General features: G+C 44.2%; 1 pseudogene; it reads right to left on the bottom strand.

The window, feature by feature from the left end:
* Positions 1–667: 667 nt before the first annotated feature.
* LOC132823609 (cyclic AMP-responsive element-binding protein 1-like) lies at positions 668–8,805 on the bottom strand (annotated as a pseudogene).
* Between the last annotated feature and the right edge of the window lie 459 nt (positions 8,806–9,264).

Genomic DNA, 9,264 nt, shown 5'->3' on the forward strand with positions numbered 1-9,264 from the left:
CGATATCACCTGATCTCACCACAGTTTCAGCACATTTAATGAAACTTATTCATTCTTCCATTTTGTTAACTCTAGATTTCATTATCTAAACCCACTCCTGGCCAGCATCCCACAATCACTCTCCCTATAATATCCAGAATATTAAAAACTCTACCGCCCAAGTGTTCACTTGTACCAGAACTTGCTGATCCATCAAAAGGCTTCCATTTATAAGCAACAGCAATTTACTTTCACGCATTTGACGTAATTCCTGGCTATAATCATTCCTATCTCCATGCACAAGACCCCCTTTCACATCTCAATAATTCATTTTAGTTTAGACTCCCAATGATGTGTTTATTTTTGAGTTCAGCTGTGTGACTGTCTCTACAGATTCCAAGGCAACACGGTCTGGAATTCCCACCCTCCAAGATCTGCTTTCATCGTTTATGTCATTCCTGAAAAAATGTTTATTTCACAAAGGTTCTGGTCACTGGTCATAATATTTTCCATCTGTGGCCTTATGTCAAAAGTTCTCAATATTTTTGTGAAATTAAAACGTGTTGATTTGTACAGATATCTTCTACTCTTCACTATCGCTGAGTGAATAATCTGTAATGTCGCCTACCCAACCACGTTGTGGGAGTACTTTCACCATACAACTGCAGCCATACAAGGAAGTGAAACATCACCGTCTCAACAGCAATAGAGCTTTGGTCTTGATTACTGGTATCTGTGGAAAAAGAAATACACATGTTTCAGGGAGTGCAATATGATTTGTAGGGAATGAAAATAGTGCAGAATTTGACTATCAGAAATGGAAGGAAAATCCACTCACTTATTGGAAAAAATAATCCTTGACGGTCAAAGATATTGTGGAAAAGATAACCTGATAATGGAGCATACGGTCTGGAGCCGGGCAGCAGTGGACAATTCATTTACAAAAAGGTCTGTGAACATAATAGTAAAATACTACATAGAGCAAAAATACACAGGAGACACTGAGCAAGCTAGATAATAAACAAGTGGACATCAAGGAACCCAGAGATGAATCAGAGCAATGCTCACATTTATAATCCCACAGTCAGAGATGTCTAGCACAGAAATAAATCTTCGGTCCAACTCATCTATGCCAACCAGATTTTCTAACCTAATCTATTCCCATTTGCCAGCACTTGGCCAACATCCCTCTGAACCCTTCCTTTTCAAATGCCTTTTAAATGTAACAATATTAGTTGTCCTTTAGGCTCCTTTTGAATGCCCTCCTCTCCCTCCTGCCCCCCAACACACACCTCACCGTAAACCTATATCCTCTACTTCCGGTCTCCACTAACCCGTGTCTATTTATGATATCCATGTCCCTCACGATTTTATAAACCTCTAAAGCATCACACCTCAGCCTATGACACTCCAAGGAAAATGACTCCAGCCTATTATGCCTTTCCCTGCAACTCAAATCCTCCAACCCTGGTAACATACTTGAAAATCAATTCTCAAACCTTTCGAGATTCAGTGCCTCCTGCTGAAAGGAAGGAGATCAGAACTGCTCACAATATTCCAAAAGTGACCTAACCAATATCTTGTCCAGCTACTTTACTCAATGCTGTGACCAATAAAGGGAAGCATACCAAATGTCATCTTCACTGTCCTATCTACCTGCGACTCTACTTTCACGGAACTGTGAACCTGCATTCCAAGGTCTCTTTGTTCAGCAAGGCTCTCCAAGACCTTACAATTCAGTGTGTGAGTCCTGCTCTGATTTGCCTTTCTAAAATGCAACACCTCACATTTATCTAAATTAAACCTTATTTGCCATTCCCCAGCCCATTGGTACATCCGATCAATATACCATTGTATTCTGAGACAATCTTTTTTTATTGTCCACAATACCTCCAATTTTGGTGTCACCTGCAAACGTACTAATTGTACCACTTCTACTCACATCCAAAATCATTTAAATGAATGACAAAACAAATCCAGAAAAAAATCAATTTCTCTGGGTGTGTAAATCCTGCCCTATGACTCTCTACCAGAGAAGGCTGCACATACTACCCTCTGAACTTTGCCCCCTACAAAGCTGGCGGCTGCACGTGTCCAGTGAATCGTTGCCCCGGATTAAGATGGTGGTGCTTACTCGAGTCAATCGCTAGATGAGGTATTTTCCCGTTTACTGCAAAAACGGGACTGTAAGTTTCAAATTTGTAGTTTCCGATGTGCACCAAATGTCTGTAAACCCTCTCAACCCATACCAACACCATTTCCCTCCCGCTTCCTGCTGTTTATTTCTATTCTCGCCAAAAGCTCTCCGTCCACATATCCCGAACTGACAGCGAGGCTGATCACGTGGTATAGCCTAGACCCATCCCTCATTCACTCTGAATGGTCGGAGGACTAACTGCCCCGAAAGGCCCTCCAGCTCTGTCCCTGCCTTTCCATTGTTCCACCGCTGACATCTATCACCCGGGGCCCATTGTTGGCTGGAGCATGCACATTGCTTCGTGGCTTTTGTTGCTGTTCCTGAGTTACAAGAGTTAAAAATGAAACAACACCATCTGAAAATCACCTATTGAAGAAGCAGCAAAACTCTTGCTTCCAAACGATCCTGTTGACCAATAACCTTGTGTTCTGTGAACTATACTTTTATCCATCCCAATACAACAACAACAGCACCTCCAAGTCACGAATGAGGGAGGGATGCATAACATAAGAACTAGGAACACCAGAAGGCCGTCCTGCACTTCGAGCCTGAATTGCCATTCAATAAGTTCATGGCTGATCATTTCGTGGACACAGAACCATTTACCCACATTCTCACCGTGTCCATCAATTAATTACGTTTTAAAAAATCTAACCTAGCTTTAAAAGCGTTTTCTGAAGTAGCATCAACTACATCCCTGGGCAATGACTTCCATAGAGGTCAAGATGTTCCTTCTCAATTCAGTCCTAAATTTGCTGCCTCTAGTCTTGCGGTGATGCCCTCTTGTTCTTGCTTCACCTGCCAATGGAAACATCTCTCTACTTCAATTTTATCCATTCCATTCATTATTTTATATAATTCCTTTCTTCTGAATTCCAATGAATATAATCCCAATCTACTCAAGCTCTCTTAAGCCAACCCCCTCAACTCCGGAATCAACCTAGTTTACCTCCTCTGCACCCGCTCTAGTGCCAGTACATCCTTTCTCAAGTAAGGACATAAAAAACTACATGCAGTACGCCAGGCGTGGCCTCACCGGCACCCAAATACAGCTGGAACATAACCTCTGCTTTTAAATACAATCCCTTCAGCAATGAAGGACAAAATTCCATTTGCTTTCAGAACTGATTGTTGTACCTGGTGACCAACCTTCATGTAGAAGGATGCTCAGGTCCCTCTGCAGAGCAAATGATGCAACCTTTCAACATTCAAGTGATTTTTTAAAATGTTACTACAATCAAAGAGTATAAACTTTATATTTACAAACATTCTATTTCATTTAACAGACCATTACCCACTCACTCAATGTATCTATGTTCCTCTGCAAAGTTTCACAGTCCTCTGCTCACTTTGTTCAACTAATCATCTTAGTGTCACGTGCAAATTTGGACATCCTACATGTGGTCCCCAACTCCAAATCATCTATATCAGTTATAAATAATTGTAGTCCCAACACCGATTCCTGAGGCACACCACTTGTCAATGATTGCCGTCCAGAATAATACTCATTTATCCCCACACTTAGCTTCCTATTAGTCAACCAATCTTTTATCAATGCTAATCCTCCACCCCTAATGCCATGTACCCTGAAATTATGCAACAGTCTCTTGCACAGCAACTTGTTGATGGTCTTTTGGAAATCCAGGTACACCGCATCCACTGGTTTCCCATTGTCCACCTTTCTCGAAATGGCTTTATAGAATTCAAAAAGATTGGTCAAGCATGACCTGCCCTTCATGAACCCATGGTGTGTCTGTACAATTGGAAAATTTCTATCGAGATTCTCTGCTATTTCTTCCTTGATAATATACCCAAGCATCTTTCCCACGACAGAGAATAAACTAACTGGTATGTGATTCCCCACTTTTTGTCCACCTCCATTTTAAAACAGTGACGTCACTTTTGCTGTTTTACAATCTGCTGGGACTGTCACACAGTCCAGTGAATTTTGGAAAATTACTGCCAGTGCATTTGCTATTTTTCCTGGCATCTATTTTAGCACCCTGGGATGCATTCCATCAAGGTCAGGAGACTTTTCTATCATTAGCTCAATTACCTCCAAACAGTCTAAAACTAGCTGTTCTGTAATAATGATAGTTTCCAAATCCTCACCTACCTTTGTCACTTTGCTAATTACTGGAAATATATTAGTATCCTCCACTGTGATATCCCATAACTAAATGCTTCTTCTCATTTTCCAAAGGACCAACATTTACTTTAGCTATCCTTTTCTCGTTATATATATTTATCTAAACTTTTGCATTCTGTCTTTGTAATCTGTGCTAGTTTATTTTTCTCATGTGCTATATTACCTTTCTTTATAGCTCTTGTGCCTTTCTGTTGACCTTTAACGTTTTCCCAGTTCTAGTTTCATACTGTTTTTGGCCACTTTGTACGCCTTCTCTTTCAATTTGATTTTCCAGAACAGCAACCCAATTCTCCAAGTATTTCACATATTCTTTCTTCTTGCGACGGCACTCTCGAGCTGCTTCCCTATTTTTCATGAGGCGGATTTCACGTTTACGAGTGGTTTCTTCAGCATTCTGGGGATGGCTCTGCAGGACTGGTGAAGATGCCATAACCATTCCCTGGCCATCAGTCGAGTTAGGAGTTGTACGGATTTAATAAGTTTGGACATCTCCAGCAGCACCTTGTACAAGCACTTGGCTGCCCGGCACAAAGATTTGCTGTCCATCAGGGCTCTGTGCATATTGTATATTGGCTGCTCCAACCTTGGCTGTCGCTGCGTTGTTCATTGTTAGTGTCTGGAGTCCATACACTCCATCTGTACCATTGTTAGCCAGCTGAATTGCTCCCCTCATGTGCTAGCAATGCATTGTCCGCTGCTAGTCTGATAGATGGGTGTCTGCATCGTCATTGTGGTAACGATTGAGTCAGACTCTTCTTCTGATTTCTCCTCATTGATTTCTTGGCACACCGGGGGCATTAGAAGAAAATTCATTCAGGATTTTCCTGTGTGAAGGTCGTCTCGATAGAATTTCTCTACGTTTGAGAGTCACCCATGCTATCCACATATTCATGGGAGTCCTCACTTTCAGGTATAGTAGAGATCGGACAGTCCCCTCAAGTTCAGACTGTTATGACTGAGGACTGAGCTGCTTGGATAACTCCTTGGACTTGAATAGTCTGCCCATTCGGCAATTGCACTAAAGTTATTGCTGGACTTGTTGTTGATTGGATCCCAGGCATGGTTACCTCCATGGTCATGTTATATATTAATGGTCTGGATGAAGGGACTGGGGGCATTCTAACAAAATTTGCTGATGATACAAAGTTAGGTGGACAGTGTGGTAGTACTGAGGAAGTGGAGATGCTGCAGAAGGATCTAAACAGTTTGGGAGCGTGGTCCAGGAAACGGCTGATGAATTTCAATCATCAATGAGCAAATGCGACGTCTTGCCCTTTGGAAAAAAGAATACAACCATGGAGTACTTTCTAAACGGTGAGAAAATTCATAAAGCTAAAGTACAAAGGGATCTGAGAGTGCTAAAGGAAAACACGCACGTTGAATCTGTGATGAAGCAAGTGAACGCGATGTTGTCATTTATCTCAAGAGGGTTGGAATATAAAAACAGCGATTTGCTCCTGAGACTTCAAAAAGCTTGGGTTAGGCCCCATTTGGGGTACTGTGTCCAGTTTTGATCCCCACACCTCAGGAAGGACATACTGGCACTGGAGCGTGTCCAGCAGAGATTCACACGGATGATCCCTGGAATGGTAGGAGGAACGGCTGAGGATCCTGGTGTTGTTTTCATTGGAGTTTAGAAGTTAAAAGGGAGATCTAATAGAAACGTACAAGATAATATATGGCATGGAAAGGGTGGATGCTAGGAAATGGTTTCCGTTAGGCGAGGAGACGAGGGCCAGTGGGCACGGACTTAGAATTAGAGGTGGTAAATTCAGAACAGCAATGCGGAGACATTTCTTCAGTCAGAGAATGGTGGGCCTGTGAAATTCATTGCCACGGGGATCCTAAATGTCTTCAAGGCAGAGATTGATAAATTCTTGATGTCAGAAGGAATTAAGGGCTACAGGGCGAATGACGGTAAGTGAAGTTGAAATGCCCATTAACCGTGATTAAACGGCGGAGTGGACTCGATGGTCCAAATAGCCTTACTTACACTCCTATGTCTTGTGGTCTTATGGTATAATTTGATCACTTTCTTCAGATACCCATTGCCGAGTATGCCTTTTCATACCATCCTTCCTTTTCACTGGAATATATCTTTGCTGAGCACTTTGTAAAATGTCTTTGAAAATCTTCCACTGCTCATCAACTTCCCACCATAAAACCTTTCTTTCCAATCTACTTTATCCAGATTCTCTCTCATTCTATTGGAGTTCCCAGTGTTCAAGCACAGGACCCAGCTATTAGATTTATCTTCACACTCTCCATATGTATTCTAATTCAATCATACGGTGATCGCTTCTTCCCAGGGGATCCCTAACTCTGACGTCATTAATTATTCCTGTCTCATTGCACAGGAGCCAGATCTTGGATAGCTTACTCCCTTGTCAGTTCCATTTCATAGTCTTCAAGAAAACTATCATGGATACACTTAATGAACTCCGCAAGGCTACCTTGACTGAGCTGGTTTGACCAATCTACATGTAGATTAAAATCACCCATGATAATAGCTGTACCATTTTTACAGACATTAGTTATTTATTTGTTTATTGCCCAAGCCAATGTGATGTAATTATTTGGTGGCCTATACACTATGCCTATCAGTGACTTTCTTGTTAGAATTTTGACAGCACCATTCCTGTTTCTCCTAATGTATAGCAATAACAACAACTAGCTGCTGGTTGTCTCATCCATCCCTCATTGTAAATGGTTTGTCAGCCAGAGAGACACAAGGCCGGGAGATCTGGAGTCTTCAATAACTCCTGCAGTGAGGTAAGATCACTCGCTGCACAGAGCTGAGAGCAATGAGAGGGCTCCAAACATCAGCTAACAGGACATGACATAACTATCGTGCTGGAGGAGGAGCACGGGACAGACACATCCCAGGTTCAGTGACCGCCTTTACTGCAAGTTTTGTTGTCCTAAGACAACATCGGGAGTGTCAGTTATCATTCCAAGCCTGTGCTGTCTTAGTGAGCATCAGTACAAAAGAGGGGAAAGCAGACCTTCCAATGAGGGAGGGATTGCTGTCTGGGAATGTTCCATTCTGTGTTCCCTCTCCCACACTGTATCTATGACTTGTCTTGTGGATCAGTGTCTTCAATCATTCTAATGCCAAGAACAGTTTCTATCTCTGTACTTTCCTTCACTCTCACCAATCACATCACACATTTGAAACCTGCTCCAGTCCAGACTACCATCCATATCTCTCTAACTTACTTCAGTCTCGACAACATGTCTTGTCACGATAGTCCACTCCCCCAATAACCCAAGACTTTGGGTCTGTTTCTGTGCTGCATGACTCTCTGGCTGAAGTCATCAATGCTGACCAGGTTTCCTGAAGTGAATGAGCTGCATTTCCTTGCATTTGGCCCACGGCCCTTCAAACCTTCTCCTCTCCATGTTCTTGCCCAAATGTCTTTTCCATGTTGTAATTGTTCTTGTTTCTCCCATGTGCCACTGGCAGTCCGTTCCGTGTATGAACAGTCCTCTGTGGAAAATTTTGCCCCTCAGCTCCCTAAGTAAATCTTTGCTCTCGGTCACTCCTCAAGCCTTACCTATTCTGCTGTGGGACAACATAGACTCCCATCGGACATTACCCATCCTGCTGTGGGAGACAATACTGCTCCAGTACTGAATCTTTCTGGCCTTACCCATCCTGAAGTGGGACACAATACCTCCCCGGTACAGACTCTCCTGGGGACATACCCATCTTGAAGTGGGACACAACTCCTCCCCGGTGCAGATTGCCCTTTAGCCTTACCCATCCTGAAGTGGGACGCAACACCTCCCCGGTACAGACTCCCCGTGGGACATATCCATCCTGAAGTGGGACACAACCCCTCCCCGGTGCAGACTGCCCTTTAGGCCTTAACCATCCTGAAGTGGGACACAATCCCTCACAGGGATAGATGGCCCTCGGGCCTTACCCATTCTGCTGTGGGACTGAACTCCTCCCCGGTACAGAGTCCCTTCGGGTTTTACCCATTCTGCTGTGTGACACAACATCTTCCTGATACAGACTCCCCTTAGGCTTTACCCATCCTGCTGTGGGACTGAACTCCTCTCTGGTAAAGTTTAATCTTGAGCTTTACCCACCCTGCTGTGGAACACATTCCATCCCCAGTACAGACTGTCCTCAGGCCTTACCCATCTTGCTGTGCGACCAAACTCCTCCCCTGTACAATCTACTCTTCAGTCTTCCCCATCCTACTTTGGGACGCATACCCTCCCTGGTACAGACTCCCCTCCGGCCTTCCCCATCCTGCTGTGGGACATTACCCCTCCCTGGTGCAGACTCCCCTCGGGCCTTATCCATCCTGCTGTGAGACACAACCAAATGGGTACAGACTCCCCTCGGCCTTACTCATCCTGCTGTGTGACACAACCCCTCCCCAGTACAGACTCCCCTCTGGCCTTTCCCATGCTGCTGAGGGACAGAATCCCTCCCCGGTACCTAAGACATTCGGGCCTTACCCATCCTGCCGTGGAACACAACCCCTCCCCAGTAATGACTCTCTATGGGTCTTACCCATCCTGCTGTGGGACACAGCCACTCCCCGGTACAGATTCCCCTCGAGCCTTACCCATCCTGCTGTGCGACACAACCCCTCCCTGGTGCAATCTCCCCTGGGGCCTTACCTATCGTGCTGTGGGACACAGTCCCTCCCTGGTGCAGACTCCCCTCGGGCCTTACCCATCCTACTGTGGGGCACAACCCCTCCCCGGTACAGACTCCCCTCGGGCCTTACCCATCCTGCTGTGGTTGACAATTGTATTCAATAGAATCCCTCCAGTGTGGAAACAGGCCCTTGGTCCTGCAAGTCCACACCGACCTACGATACATGCCCTGCTCAAAATAGCTTTAAAATACATAGAAACAGTGATTGGTTCAGAATTGGTTTAAAACCTCCGTAGTTACATTGGGCAGTTTAAAAGT

This window comes from Hemiscyllium ocellatum, chromosome 17 (assembly GCF_020745735.1).
Source record: "Hemiscyllium ocellatum isolate sHemOce1 chromosome 17, sHemOce1.pat.X.cur, whole genome shotgun sequence".
NCBI classification, from domain to species: domain Eukaryota; kingdom Metazoa; phylum Chordata; class Chondrichthyes; order Orectolobiformes; family Hemiscylliidae; genus Hemiscyllium; species Hemiscyllium ocellatum.